The 16566-nt window shown below is 41.2% G+C and overlaps 1 long non-coding RNA gene across 2 annotated transcripts in view; it reads left to right on the top strand.

Annotated features, from left to right (window-relative positions):
• The first annotated feature begins 2355 nt into the window (after positions 1–2355).
• The window catches only part of LOC116104762, a 73706-nt gene continuing 59495 nt past the window's right edge, over positions 2356–16566 (top strand). For both annotated transcript variants that reach the window (XR_004123954.1, XR_004123953.1), the window contains exons 1-2: positions 2356–2464; positions 7620–7686. This is a non-coding gene — a long non-coding RNA (uncharacterized LOC116104762). The remainder of the gene's footprint in view (positions 2465–7619; positions 7687–16566) is intronic.

Raw genomic sequence — 16566 nt, 5'->3', positions numbered from 1 at the left:
CACATCTAGTGTCATGAGAATAATATTAATCCCTCTTAATCTAATCACTGCATAAAGGCTCCTACTCTTAACTCTACTAATTGGGCACTAGGCCCAAGTATGAGCATGGGCCAGGACAAATCATAGTCAAAGCATAGCACATAACTGCTTAAATCTTAAATTGTACAATAACTGCATTTTTATTTACCATTATTTCTATCATCTTTGTTCATTGTATCTCTATTTGGGTCACTGTTATTATTGGTCTTTTCTTCTCAAGTCCCCTTCTCAGCTTTATTTATTAATTCCCTCGATTAATATTTTGCTATGTATCCACTGTAGCCAGTCACTGATCTAGATTTAGGGAATGCATCAGAGAATGTGATCAAGCTCCTGGTATCTTGGTCAGGTATTCTAACTGAAAAATGAAAGATAACAACATATATTTACAATACATAAAATTGTATCATATGGAAAACACCACAGTAGCAGTGCCAATGGATAGAGAATGATGTGTGGGTGGTTATTCTAGGTACATTGGTCCATTTTAGCCCCTCCCATGAGATAAAACTGCTTTTGGTATTTTGCCTTTCTTCTCAAGTCTTCCAGGGCAATTGTGAGCTGCTCCTGCATCTCTTCTTTCTTTTCCATCCTTCTTACCTGTTTCTCAGCCCAACTTCCCTTCACTCCCACCCTTCCCATGATGCCCTTCACCCCCACCCTTCCCATGATGCCCTTCACTCCCATCCTTCCCATGATGTCCTTCACTCTCATATTTCCCATCCTGCACTACTTCACCAGTCTTATATGGTTCTGGACTCCTTACTGTCTTTCTCATGTTCTCTCCTATCACTTCTAGGAGTTCCTTTAAACAGTTTAGTCCCGTCATAAAGAATTTATATGAATGCTTAAGACACAACTTAATATTATTCATATGTGTTGAAAATAGCTAATTTAGAAATAACTTGTGTATAAATCAGAGAATTTCAAACAGGCTTAATATACTTCTGTATGTGGTATAAAGGGCTCTGAAGTTCTCCTGATTACCCTGAATATGCTGCTTACACTTATATAAATATCAATTCAATTATAATTTTGCCTTTATATAACCACTGTGGTGGCTATTCAAAACCTAATTTAGGGCCAATGAGATGGCTCATCAGGTAAAGGTGCATGCTACCCAGCCTGATGTCCCTAAGACCTACATAGTGGAGAGAACCAATTCCCATAAGTTGTCCTCTGACCTCCCACTCATGTGACATGGCACACACATGTATGCATATACACCCAAACAAGCACATTGAAATTTGGAATGGAAATGACTCAGAAACAAATCTATATCCAATTTTCATCTGACTCAGATTTTGAGCAGAACCCAGACCACTTGTTGTTCATTTCTCACTGTCTGGAACTCAACCCTCATTTCTGGGTCTCCTCCAGAGAACACAGAACCCAGAACAGGGATTTGTGCATAGTCTTCCATTAAATAAGTGAATCCAACAATGGGGGCGATCCTAAGATTTTGATTAAACTCCATGCAGAGAGTCAATTTCCAAGTTTCTGAATGAGGCCTTTGGGGCTGTCTGCTGTCAGAAACATATGCCAGTGCTCAGCACACCCGAGCAGTAACTACTATTGAATGCTATGATGAACGATGAATGGAGAGAGATGGACGGGCCAGCTCTGGTAATCAAATATGCACAAGTGCTTTGGAATACCTTGATTCTGTCACATACATCATTTGGAATCAATGTCAGTCTTTAGACACTTTCATTTTCATAATATAAAGTAGTTTTTATTAGAACAGCAAACACAAAGCTGATTATCTACATAGACTCAAAGGCCTACCAAAAGGGAACTTTACACTCTAATTAAGAACAAAGCACCTAATTGCATGAGATTGAACTTCAGAATCACCTCTTTGTTTTTGTTTCATCTTAAAGTGCTGAACCAGGAATCAGGGAGACAGGAACAGTGGAGGAGCTATTCGAGGCCATAATTAGTGGGTCGAGTCTCATCACTGCTGATGAGCCACACAGGTTAAACCAGAAGGACAGCAGCAGTGCTGTAGTTAAGAGGCTTAGCTGTTTGTTTTGCAGGCTCCTAGGCTGCATTCTGTCTGTTTGCCAAAGCATGAGTACGAAGATCTGACTGCCTTTTGGTTTCTCTTCTGCCTCCCTGCCTTCTGATGCCAGCTTCGATCTTTAGCTTCATCCAGACCCATGTAACCCATCTAGACTCGTCATCTAGGAGTTTATGAGAAGGGAGACTCTCTAGATTCACTTCAAACCTTCTGAATCAGAATCAGCCCTTCAGTGAGGTCACATGTCCACATTCTCATCTTAGACAACACTCTATCCTCTGGTCCAGCACTGAAAACCTTAGTTATCCAATTTGGGCTGGGATGGGGAAGTGGGCACTCAGGATCACTGGTTAGTGTGTAGAAATGGAAATCCCTGGTCCTCGACATAGAGATTTTGATTGAGTAAGTCCAGATGGGGTCTAGGAACCTGGTTTTTCTTGTCTGCATGATGCTGGCTCAGTTCTAAACTTGGCTTTCTACACAGTTTGGGTTGAGTCCCAGTTTTACTAACCTGTGATGTTGTACCTCAGTCTCTGCTGTGAAAACGGCTTGCAGTGTCGGCCTCAGAATGGCTCCTCTCAAAGTTCTTACTGAGGTAACACAGTCTCAGGAAGGAAGCTTGCAGCAGTTTGGCTTTAAGATTTTACATAAGGCTGAGGAAATATCAGTTGTTCATATTTAGATGCTGGAGATGAATTGGCTAGGGGTGATTAGGAGACACCGATGTTTGCTTGGTTCTCAGCAGTTTGTCCTCTTTAGTTTAGGGACCTTCTCCTCAGCTCCAGAGTTTGACTTCTTTTATCACAAGTCTCAGATCCAGACCCTTCTCAGTTCTAGAAGGCCATCAGGTAGTTCAGAATCAATCCATCTGTAGAGAAGGACCTCTAAATAGGCTGAAATCTGGGCAGGGGTAAAAGTCTCTGTGGTAGTGATCTCTCAATAGTTTTATCTGGGAGCGGCCCCTGGGATGGTACCCCAACTATTCTCAATCTTTCTGCTACTATTCTGAAGAGACAAATCCCACAGTAAAGTTGAAATGCTGAAATGGCTAGCAGAGTTAGGTGCCTTTAGTGACACTCTTCATAGACTCCATCTAATAGGACAGATAATTTCCCAGTGTGAATGGGTGTACCTAACTGGCAGCCAGAACTTTAACCAATGTCCATCAAGCCATACAGTTGTCCCATCTTCTATAGCTTCACTAGAAGTAAGTGCCATGAGACCGGATTTTTGTTTGTTTGTTTGGGTAAGCACAGTACTGAACACAAGGTAGGTTCTTCATAAATGTTGAGGGAATGGATGTGTGACTATGGTGTGTAGGGCTTGTTGGTTCACAAGTAGCCTTTGGAGTCAATGCTTAATTCTCAAGTTGTGCTAACCCTGAGTGGGAACTTAACTTCTCTGTACTTCTATGCTTAGATTTCTTCATTCCTAAGACATATTGGACATAAGACATTCCATCTCATACAGCATAGTTAAAAAGTACTTAGAATACTACCTATACTTTTGGCTATTGTTTTATTTACCATAGTGTAGCAAATCATTCTCAAACTTAGTTTTTTAATCCAAATCTTATTTACTTGCTTATAGTCAGTCTTACCTCATTTATTGTCTAGCTCTGGCTGAGATAAAGATTAAGCTGTGTTCTGCTTGCTTCGTACGTTCAGAAATCCTGGCCTTGTGGGTCAGGTGACTCTTTGCTGTCAAGAATTATGTACTGTACAGTAACATCTCACATTCTGCCTGAGAGTATCATAGAAATTGTATAGCCTCTTTCCCTTCACATTTCCATTGCTTTCAAACACTGTAAATGTTCTCAGGGTGAGGTAAGGGGTTCTTACATGGCATAGAACTAGAGCGTCAAACCAAATAATAGATCCAGCCCAGATTTAAGGCACAGGAAGGGCTGGATCCCAAGGAAAATGATTCATGGGAGACCAGTGAAGGTCAGCATGAAGAGACCAGTGTCTCTGAACTTTCCTGTCCAAGGAGGCCTGTTCCTGGGCATTTCTTACAGGATGAACTGTCTCTGGCTTCTACCAACAGTCCCCTTCTTACAGGATGAACTGTCTCTGGCTTCTACCCACAGGCCCCTCTTTTCAGCCCCATGCCCAAGCATCCCCCTTTGTCGTTGGCAATTTTCCGCAGCCTTCATGTCTCTCTATTTTGGTTCCTCTTCTGTGGCATCCTTGTGACTTTTCACTTCTCTCCACCCATGCATGTCATTGAGCTATTCCAACTGTTCATATCATAGCACATGACCAGGCTTGGGAGACAGATAAGGCTCATCTGGCAGCCTCAGCACCCTACCCACGTACCCGCAGGCCTATGCTGTCTTCCTGAGAGCGTGTGCCTTATCACTCCCGCCCGCCCTCTCCCTTAACTCTTTTCTCTTGAAGATTCAGTTTATGGGCCCCTCTTCTAGGAAACTTTCCAGGAAGGCCACTCTCCAATTTGATATAACAGTTTCTTGAGGGAGGAGGCCATTTATCTGACAGATTTCATCCCATCTTCATATTCCCACTGCAGTACGGATGAGTAACAGAGAGAAATTTCAAAGCAGAGTTCAAAGCTTGAGGAGAGGCTGATAAGAACAGCAGGGAGTCTTGAGATGATCTAGACTCTAGATTCTAGAAGAATCCAGAGGAAGAGCCTGGGGTGGGGGGGAGTGGGGGCACGCCAGCTTACAAGCTGCAGTCCAGACAGAGTTCAGCGAGGCTTGAATAGGAGTCGTGATCATGAACGTGTACATGCATGTGTACGTGTACATGTGGGTGTGTGCGCGTCCGTGTGCGTGTGCATGCACGTGCGTGCGTGTGTGTGCGCGCGCGTGTGTGCATGTGCGTGTGTGTGTGTGTGTGTGTGTGTGCTCATGTGTGTGCGCGTGTGTGCGTGTGTGCGTGTGCGCGTGAGTGCGTGTGTGTGTGTGTGTGTGTGTGTGTGCATGCGTGAGTGTGTGTGTGTATGTGTGTGTGTGTGTGTGTGTGTGTATTTGTGTGTAGAAAAGTAAAGAGGTTAGGAGTCTGTAAGGAAAAAGAGGAGTGTAATGAGTGGTTATCTACCAGACAGGTAACAGAAAAGGACATTACTAGGGTTTATAGGTCAAGGTAAGGGCTTCGTATTTCACAAGGTTGCGATGAGTAGCCGCTGGAGGAGTTTCTGTGTAGAGAAATGGCCAACATTGACCTCTGCTCTTGGGATTCTCTGCTTCCACATTCTGAAGACTGGCAGGGAGGAGCAGCTTGAGTAAGCAGGAAGCTAATGCAGCAGGGAAGATGGCGACCTTTCCTGGCAAAATGAACAGAATGGATGGGAGTAGAGGTCACTCTAAGGCTTGAGGACAGTGAGGTGAGGGATATGTCGGACAGAAAGCTACTTCTTGGAGAAGGAAATTAAAAGTTCAGTATTGTTGTACTGAGTTTGAGACTCATTATATATTTATTTAGTTGGTTGTGTTCTAGACAGTTGACAAGTGTAAACTGTCTACATAAAGTGGACATATGAATGTGGAAGTGATTAGCTTCATCATATAAGCTGGGACAAATTTTTAGGATTAAAAAATAATAACCAAATACAATGGATAAGTACAATAAAAGTTTATTTCCCACTGTTCAACAAGTCTGAGAAAGTTCCAGGTTATTGGCAAACTGTGACTGTATTATTCTCTGCAGGGAGTTGGGAACAAAAACCCTGTAGAAATGGTTCAACTGAAAATGGTAAGAGAAAGAAATTAAATTGCAGACTATCCGCAAAAAAAAAGCCGTCAAAGGGATGTTGTTATAAAGGAGATCCAAGAAAATGAGAGGCTTGAGGACTGCATAGGTCTGAGACATTTCTGTTGGTATTTATTTTATTTACTGTTCTGGAATCTACCAGAGACACACACATGCTAGGGATGTTCTGTGTAGCTGAGCTACAACCTTGATCCTGGTGATTGATTTTTAAAGTTGTTTTTATTTTAAATAGAAAAGAGTAGGAATATTTAAATGTTAATGGTGAGAGGAAAGAGGGGATATACAGCGAGGTGAGGGATTTCAAGAGCCCATTTTGAGTATGTAGAGGAAATGTCAAATAGAGTGAGGGGCTGTAGGTAGGAACTGGACAGCTTATCCATTACAGCAGAAGAGCATGTGGCACAGAGGCTGGGAGGGGGGCTATCAGTTTAGGTTTATCTCAAAATCGGGGGGTGACATAGAGTTTGGGTCACAGAACTTTGGGACAACTCTGATCTCACAGAATGGCTGGACACCCTAGAGACATGGAAATGCACCAAAGAAGGTCCAAGCACTGCCGTATTAAAAATAAGTCACCAAGCTGGGCAGTGGTGGTGCACACCTTTAATCCCAGCACTTGGGAGGCAGAGGCAGGTGGATTTCTGAGTTCAAGGCCAGCCTGGTCTGCAGAGTGAGTTCCAGGACAGCCAAGGCTACACAAAGAAACCCTGTCTCAAAAAATAAATAAATAAATAAACAAACAAATAAATAAATAAAATGAAAAGTCATCATTTTCCAGTGGATTCTACATGTTACAAAGCATTTACACAGTCTAAACCTCAGCATTGTGCAATGTGGGGATATTGCAACATAGAAGTTGTAGTTCTTAGGTCGGGGATGCAACACAACACCACTGAATATATGCAGTGTGTGTGGTCTCTAGCACTTCCTTTCCCCATAAAACCAGTCAACCAACCAACCAACCAACCAAACAAACAGCAAACTAAATCAAACTGGAGTTCTTGCTCTAGAGTAAGAGAGATACAGACATGTCTACATACAAGACAAGCCATGTGTGATGTACGTAAGCCATCTAAGGCATATTCCATATTACTCAGGATGTACCATCTACAGATAATATTCAATAAAAGAAGCAGGAAGCATTCCCCACGGTTTGGCTGTTCTGCAGCACCAACACATCTGTTATCTTCATCTTTGCAACAACCCATTGTAGGTACAGTTGTTGTAATCTCCACTTTACAATTGAAGAGAGGAAATAATTAAGCAATTTTCTACAGCTCACATGGGGAGTGTTAAAGAAGGCCCTGGAAGCTTGGTTGATTCCATAGTCTAAACTTTCAGTACCACATTGGGTTGTCTCATAGAAATTACTATAACGAATGGGAATAAATGAGCGAGCACCTGGGATAAGTACCATACAGAGTTAGAAAGACGGGTACATTTTTCAGACTTCCGAATGAAGTGTCGTCAAATGAAGCCAAAGAAGGTGAGGATTTCACAAAGCAAAGGTGAGAGAATAGATCAGGCACAAGATCCTTTAAACCAGTGGTTCTCAATCTGTGGGTTGTGATCCCATGGTGAGGGGTGTCAAATGACCTTTCACAAGGGTTACCTAAGATCGTCCCACATAGCAAATATTTACATTACAATTCACAACAGTAGCAAAACCACAGAGTTATGAACTAGCAATAAAAGCGATTTTATGGTTGGGGGTCGTCACGACATGAGGAACTGTATTGAGGGGTGGCAGCATTAGGAAAAAGGTTGAAAACTGCTGCATTAAACTAACTTGTTTTCTCTCTACTTTCCTTTTGAATTTCCAGGTCAGCTTGGCTTTTCTGCCTTTGCGTTTGCATCAGTCCGGCATCTGAACAACCAACTTGTAAAGAGGTTTGTTTAGCTCAGTTCTGGGAGCCAAAAGTCCTGATTCTAGTAGATCCATGTATTTGGTGAGGGCCTCCTGGTAGACACATCAGAACAGGAAATCACAGAGTGAGACAGGAAGCCAAAGAGACTGAGGAAGCACTAGTGTTGTTCTGTCATAACAACCTATGTCATGGGAACTGACTATAGCGTCCCATGAGAACAATTCAACTTCTGTCAAGGACAGAATCCCCTGCACTAGGCTTTCTCTCTTAAGAACTCTACCACCTCTTACTAACTTTAATGAGAACCAAACCCCCATCACACTGACCCTTGCAGGGCACAAGCAAACCATTCTTAAACCTAGGCAACCTCCAAAAAAGATGCTTAGTGTTTCAGGATGGAATCACAAAGTGACACCTGACTTGCTTGCATGCTGATTTTTCTCTAGATTCCTAGAATGGAAAGGAGAATTCTACTGGTTTTCAGTGAAGTGAATGAATGAACTTTGCTGTTGATGCAATGAGTACAAAGGACACATTGCACTTTAATAAATGACAACCATTCAGAAACATACATAAATGTCAGGTATCTTTGTTCAGTGAAAACCTCTGTCTGTCCAACATCCAGATTAAGCACTCCAGAACCCCAGTAGCTCTTTCCTGCTGCTTTCTGATTTGTTCGTTGCAGTGCTGTGAATCAAACCCAGAGCTTTGTGTACACTAAGCAAATGTTCTGCCACTAAGCTACATCCCTAGTCCTGTCACGCAGTGTTCTAACCAATGCCACCAGTCCTTGTCAGGTTAATGCCTAGCTTCTCCAATGAAAGATTGAGTTCATCTACTTTTGAACTTTATACAAGCAGAATCCTACATTGTGTTCTTTGTATCTGGACTCATTTGTTTAGTATAATATTTGTGAGTTTCATCTGCATTATCAGATATAGCTGGAAGCTTTTCCTTCTCACTCATAAATTTCAAAATGCCTTAAAAATCTTATTTTTAAGCCTGGTTCAGTGGTGCATGCCTTTAATCCCAGCTCTTAAGAGGCAGAGACAGATAGATCTCCTAGAGTTTAAGACCAACCTAATCTCATATATCATGTTCCGGGTCAGTTAAGACTACAAAGTGAGACCCTGACTTAATGAAAAGCAAAACACAAGACACTGAGTAAATATGTTCTTTTTTTTTAAAAAAATCACTTTACTCTGTGTGTGTGTGTGTGTGTGTGTGTGTGTGTGTGTGTGTGTTTCTCTTGTTGTTCACTTTGGGCATTGGGTAGGAAATCAGTGCCTTACATACACTACAGTAAGCATTCCCATCAAGCTACACCATAGGCCTACTTTGCTGTTGATGCAAACATATGTATAGACAATTTCCAGTTTGGGAAAATTAATAATAATGTTATATGGATGACACTTCTCATTCCTCCTCTTCCTCTTCTTCCGCCTGTTCTCCCCTCCCCACTGCTTGTTAAGATCTTTCTATGGAACCTAATATAGCTTGGAACTCATGAACCTTCTGCCTCAGAATCTCAAGTACCGATATTAGAGTCATGTGCCACCATGTTTAGTAACAGGAACATTGTTGATCACACTTTCTGTAAATGCATTCATTTTCTTCTGGGTATAAACCTGTACATATACTTAAAGATATGCAAGACTCTATTTCTTTTTCCTCTTTTTAGTGAATTTATGTCCTAGCACTTTGTTGGCCCTTCAGCAGTTATAGATATGGTCATTGCATCAAAACAGCCACTCGCTGTGCTCTTGCTGATTGAGGAGCCACCGAACCCTTCGGTGACTGAGTTCCCAGAGTACAATGTTGAGATGAAGATCGATTACTACACGTAGGCCATTTGGTAAAGATCAAGTGAAACCAGATCTACAATCTTCCTGGGTAGACCTGCTCCAAAGCTGGAAACACAGCCAATTCTCATTGCTGCTAAGTAATTCTCCTTATAAACTTTTTGTAGATCATTGTGCTTGGCCAATGTGACTTTCTTTATCACTGTGCACACATGATAGACAATAATATTGATTTGACTGGCTTGATTCTTGATGCTATGCAGAGTGGTTCTTGTTTAAAAGCTTATTTGTGTGTTTGTGTGTGTAAAATACCATGTGTTCCTTAATGCTCACACAGGCTAGAAAAACCCTATGGCAAGAGTTACAGATTGTTGGGACCCACCCAGTGTGTGTGCTGGAAACTAAATTTATGTCCTCTGGAAAAGCAGCCAATGCCATCTTTTTGATCTCCATTTTTGTTTTGTTCTTGAGGCAAAAATCTCACTCTGGGCTAGCCCCAAATTTGTGAAACCCTTCCTTTGGATTGTTGGGTGCTGTGATTCCACCATACACTGATAGCTTTTCATAGTAAATGATCCTGTACTACTTGGTAGGTTAGTCATGAGCCATGCAAAACTATCGAACATTTCAAAGTGAAACTATTGTGAGAAACGAGTACTTAAATTTCTTTCTTTCTTTCTTTCTTTCTTTTGCTTTTTTTCTTTTAAATAATGCTCGAGTCAGTGACAGAAAACTTTTAGTCATGCTTGGACCCCTTGGCTGTGAGAGTCTGCTGATTCAATTGTACATTTTGTGAACTCAAATTCACATCAAGTATTTTTAATAACTATTTCACAACCAAATCGAGACTGTAAGTATAAAAGACATGGAAAAAAATGTCTTCAAAGGGTCCAGGATGGGATGAGCTGTTGATATGGCTCATCAATGAAGAAAACTCAATCTTGTAGAGAACCTCAGCTCAGTTCCCCATACCCACATTGAGTGGCTCACAATTGCCTCTAACTCCAGCTCTGGTGGACCTGACACCCTCTTCTGACCTCTGAGAGCACCTGCACATGCATGCCATATGCTCACACACTCATACAGGTATATGAAGATAATAAAAAATATCTTATTGTATTAAAAGAAAGCTGGGTAAGAATATATAACACACATACCACATGTCCCTGTATAAATGTCAGGAAAGGGGATGAATTTTTTAGAGGAGAATAAGAATAATTTATTTTTTGGGGCAAATGTAACTGGATGCACACTGGAACTCTGCCACTTGAATAGCCATTGCTAGTCAAGCATGTCACTCAAGTGCCAGGTAACCCTTCTGTAAATTGGTGATGTGAATGCTGTGGCATGCTCTACCCAGATTTGCTGAGTTCCATTTGGCCTTTTGCATCTCTTGTGGCATTGGCTTCACCTTCCTCTACCTGTCTCTCTCTATGGGTCAGCCATGAGGTCAGTCATGTTGCTGCCTGAGGCTGGAGCCAGTGATTAGGGCACAGAGGATCAGAGGGAAGGAAAATGGGAGAAAAGGTTAATATAAAATCTATACCTAGAATGCCCCTGGGATAACTAGCTCAAGCAGAGACTTCATGGGGAACTCAGTTCCCCTGCATCTGCTTCTGTACCTCTTTCCTTTGAGTCTAAGAGCCAGTGGCTGACAATCGATGGAAAACAAGTGCCTGTGCAAAGATTGAGGGATTCTGTGAGGAGTGCTGGAAACCTAGGCAGCTCCTCATCCGCTCTTTCCTGCATACCATCCCAAAGGCCTCCAGGGGTTGTACTGTCACATCAAGAAGATAGGAATTGCCAATTATTTTCTGTTCTCCAGCAGTGCATTTATGTTAAGATATTCTGAAATCTCTCCTACCCTTCACACCCCTTTCTCTCTCTCCATCTCATCACCTTAGATGCAAGAAAGCAGCAAGAACTTACTGATGAGCTCCTGGGACCTTAGGCAATGATGAATGCACTAATACACAACTACTGTTGCCTGTTTCTGAGAAGGCTTTCTGAGTACGGTGTTAGGCTGATGCTGGGATCATTAAATCTTTTGATGGTGGCACTTTAAAAGAGTGTTAATGACTTCTGAGCAGAAACAGGATGTTCAGTTAAGACTTAGTTCATTGATTCAAATAGGGAACAATAATACATACACACACACACACGTTTTCTCATTTTATAATATAAATTCAATTGTAATATTTTACTTAAAAAGACAATATATTTCATATGCTTTTAGTTTGTTCTTGTGTGTGTACATTTTGGAATTTTTGTTTGCTTGCTTTTTAAATATAGTCTGATTATATAATGCAGACTAACTCTGATCCTCCTCGCTCAGCCTCTTGTGTGTTGTGTCTTATAGATATTTGCTTCCATTCCAGGCATTAGTTCATTTTCTTTAATTTAAATCATATTTATTTTCAACTGATGCATAAAATTAAACATTTTACATATCAGTAGCATAAAATGTGTTATTATATAGCTGTACGTTGTGAAATATAAATCAGGTTAAATACACTTCCTCAAATGCTCGTCATTTCTTGAGGGATTTTCATTGTTGTTCTGAGACACGGTCTGGCTAATCAGCTCAGGTGAACTTTGAACTCACAATTCTCCTGCTTCAGCTTCCTCATGCCCAGACTATAGGGATGTGCCAACTTCTTTGGACACATTTTGACTAATATTAATTCTAATTATTTCTGACATTATTATATTTCAGATAGGAGTCTAAGTCATTCACAATACTATCTCACTTAAAATCCCAACTCAGATACTATCTCTTTAATGAGGATTGGCCTGGCCTTTTACAATCACTTTATTGAATCTTTTTATCCCTAATTGAAAATTTTATTTATTTGGTTATGATTTCATGCATCACTCTTGAATCCCTCCCCCAAATAGATTGTTCACTATTTTGTTGGAACATCAAACTTTTCCCCCATGTCTTGAATTCTACTATAACTGTCTAATGACATAACTACAGTCCCTTGAAAAGTGGCACGCAGGCGGCAAGCACACAGTGTGTATCTATTGAATTGCAATGTGAATGAAGAACAGCATATGAAACTTCTGAGTCCCCCAGAGACTAAAAGGTTAAAGTTACAAAGCCGGTGTGGCAGGTGGCAAAATCCCTGCGCGCTGCAATATTGTCCTTACCTCATGTGGGCTGTAGAAGGAACATACCTTGACTTAAAGAAATCACTCCCCATTCAACAAACACTTGCTAAGCCTTGCTAAGCCCAACCTTAAGCCCAGGAACACAGAAGCAGACAATACAAACACAAGCCAGCCAGTGTGGAGGTGTTTTGTCTCGACTTGATTAGAGAAAACAGACATTTTAGGTAATAAATGAGCTATGCACTCTAATACAGGTGCATGGGGGGAGGGCAGAAACGGTAGCAAGGTAGGCCACCAAGTCAAAGGAGTGTGTGAGGCTCCCTAAGGCTCGTTCTCTGAAGGAAGCTTCCTCCAGAGACAGAACGGTACAGAGCAAAAGTTGTGTTGTGATAAGAACAGGAAGGCAGGCGATAAACAGAATAGCCTTGAAGTTGTTTTTAAAAGTAACCATCAAACACAGTCAAGAACGCTGTGTCTGAACAGAGACCATAGATGCCGGGAGGTAGAGTTATGAGAATTGGAGAGTCGGGGTCACGAAGACGCTAATGAGGCACTCGAGCTGTGGGCCTGGCATGGTGGGTTCAGTGCCATGAGAGGAGAGTATTACGTTCGTCTTCTTTTTTTTAAATCTATTTATTGTTATTTATTTATTTATTTATTTTATGTATATAAGTACACTATAGATGTATTCAGACACACAAGAAGAGGGCATCTGATCACTCTACAGATGGTTGTGAGTCACCATGTGGTTGCTGGGAATTGAATGCAGAACCTCTGGAAGAACAGTGTTCCTAATCAATGAGCCATCTCTCCAGTCCCGTTATTGTTATTTTTTAAGGCTGGAATTCCTGTTGATTTTGAATGAACAATTCTCCTGCCTCACCCTGGGGTTATTCTTCAATTCCTTTTCCCATATTTTTCTTAGGGAACAGGTGTGTATGTGCATGTGTGTGGAAGTGTGTATGTGTATACAAGTGTATATATGTATGTGCATGTGTATGTGCATGAGTGTATGTGTGTGTATGTGTGTATGTATGTATATGTATTTGTGTGTTTGTGTGTGCGTGCATGTGTATGTGTGTATGTGTATATATGTGGATGTGTCTATGTGTGTGTGTATAAGTGCATATGTATATGTGCATGTGTGTATGTTTGTATGTGTTTGTGTGTGTGCATGTGTGTACATACGTGTATTGTGTATGTATGTATGTATGTATGCACATGCATGTGTGTATGTGTGTATGTATATATGGGGGGGATGGGTGCCTGTGCTACCACACACATGTGGAGGTCACAGGACAATTTTCAGGAGTCAGTTCTCTCCTTACACATGGGCCCCAAGGATTGAGCTCACATTGTCAGGCTTGATGACGGACTTTATTACCTGCTAGCCCATCACATTGATCTTCCTTTTTTAGTTTCACTTTTTTGAACAGTTAACATATTTCCTATGGCTATATGCATACATGTATCTTACATAAACACATACAATGTCCCCTCATTTCTTCCTTCGACATCTAATCCTCAGGTACCTCACTCCTCCCCCTTCTCCTTTATTAGATTTTTGTGTGTCCTTTCAAAATCATCTCATACAAGTAAATAAGTAATTATTTTGCCAACTTTTAATGTACAGTATAGATAGCATCCTTTATACACCACTGCATACTTTATTTAACATCTTGCCTTTGAAATCTCTCCACACACAGCACCTAAGCACTTCCTCATGTTTTGACAGCTGCATGGTGTCCATATGGATGTATTATAATTGATTTAACTTGTCTTCTATTGACAAATTTCTGGAATATGTCCATTCTTTGATAAATGTATAGATATGGTATCTTATATCTGTATAAATATATTTATAGTTTTCAAAGTTATTATCAAATTGTTCTCAGCATGGGTTGTATAAAAATGTTCCCAAGGGGTTAAAAATATCTTTAAAACTAACCATGAAGCTAAAGAATCAAGAAAGGCGAAATATGTTTTTAGTAACCATATTGATATGCTCACTCATTTTCCAAAAATTCACTGGCTACAACTAAAACTTATAAATGGAAAACTACATTGTATTCTGGGATCAAATCTAAATATGATTTTTTTTTAATGCCGAAGCTTATGGAACCTGGAAGGCCTTATTTTTATGAAAAGTAAAATAAAATCGATGAAACCCAAATTGGGAGTATAGAGCCTTGGACATAGTCCATGTGAGAGAGGGGTCCTAAGATGTAAGCATCATTACCTTCGGGCAAGCCTGATCTGTGGGGTGCACATAAATACGTGTGGGGAGAGCAATCAGTTTTCCTTCTCTGTCAGAGTCACATTCATGTGTGCTGCGGCCCCTAGCTGTGTGTTGGTGAGATATAGGCCCATAGGCTGTAGTGCTGGCAGCTTCAGAAGGGTGTAATAGTGCCTGAATTTGCATTCATTCTGTTTATGCGACATCTTTCATCTCTCATCTTAGAAACAACCTTACAGAGATTTCTTGTTAACTAGCGATGTGAGCATGATATGGAAGAAATTGTGTTGTAAAGAAAAATCCCCGGGAAGAGTTCAAGAGTCCTCTGCCAATGTCATTAATTTGGTAATATGCATAAAGGTTCCAGCTGGTGAGTAGTTAGTTATCAGTGGAAATATTTCCTTATAGGAAGGCCAAAGGAAAGAAGCTGACGGGTTTCCTCTAATGATCTGCAGTCGGCAGCAGCTGATTTGTCTGCTCAGAGGTTTGCGGCTGTCATCTGCCAGGCAGTCACTGCATGATGGCTTTGGGAAGAGAAGTCAGCCAGCTGGTAGGAGGCAAACAGTCTTTGCAGTAGTAGATAGGAGACAACAGCCAAGGGGAGAGGAGAGAAAACGGAGTCGGGTCCAAGATACAGAGGCAAGCCACCGTACCAGTTAACACCAGCCCAAAAGAATATATGGAACATGGAATGGATGTTAGAAATCTGGGTTGCCTGCCAAGCAGCATTACAGTTTTGGGGGAATAGATTCTATTTAACATAGAAAGACTCACAAATGATATTTAAGATATAAAGGCATTATCCAATTAAGGGAACTTTGGAAAAAGTCCATACCCACACTAGAGGATCTAGGACTTTAAGTCATAATGTTGGGTTTTAGTCAAATGTGCCTCATGAGCTGAGCTTTGTATCTGTTGCCTGAGAGGCCATGGCTGAGTTACTGTGTCCCTGGAGAAGAAATTTGGTGAGTGCTTGAAAGGAACTTTCTGGTTTTTTCTTTTGTTTTTGTTTGTTTTCTTTTTTATTTTCCTTAAGGAAGACACAGCAAATTAGAAGGAGAAAGTCAGCCGGGCCGTGGTGGCGCACGCCTGTAATCCCAGCACTTGGGAGGCAGAGGCAGGCAGATCTCTGAGTTCAAGGCCAGCCTGGTCTACAAAGTGAATTCCAGGACAGCCAGGTCTATACAGAGAAACCCTGTCTCGGAAAAAAAAAAAAAAAAAAGAAGGAGAAAGTCAGTGGTGCCTATATCTAAGACCACCAATTCACAGCCCCAAAGGGACATGGAAGAGATACCACCCTTTGTCCTTCTTGTTTTGCTATTTAAGTAAATGTGTGTATCATTACTATCAATGGCTTCATTAAAATTTATCTCAGTGTCATGTTAACTCACCAGATGGTGGAAGTGAAACCCATTAGCCTCTGACCATCCACATTACTACAGAGAACTGGTATGTGAGATTGTAACCTCTCCTATGATTTGAGGTTTTCATAGATGAACAGAATGCCTTTCAGAAAGTTCCAGCTTTCTGCTCATCTATAAACCACCTGAGACAAGGGAACAACTTATGCTATAAGCTTCAAGTCCAGGCCGCTGAATCTACAGGAGAACCAACAAGCGTGGTTATCTTAGCAAGTTACACTGCCATTACCTACCAGCCTAGTGGGGTCCTGTGGTGAGAGACCCTGTGGGAACCTTCATCATCAGTTAAACAGACCAACTATGAGTCCTGTGCTAACTTGGATGGATGA

Source organism: Mastomys coucha, unplaced genomic scaffold, assembly GCF_008632895.1.
Source record: "Mastomys coucha isolate ucsf_1 unplaced genomic scaffold, UCSF_Mcou_1 pScaffold22, whole genome shotgun sequence".
Classification (NCBI taxonomy): domain Eukaryota; kingdom Metazoa; phylum Chordata; class Mammalia; order Rodentia; family Muridae; genus Mastomys; species Mastomys coucha.
The sequence above is the reverse complement of the archived record's forward strand: the minus strand, read 5'-3'. Positions and strand labels throughout refer to the sequence as shown.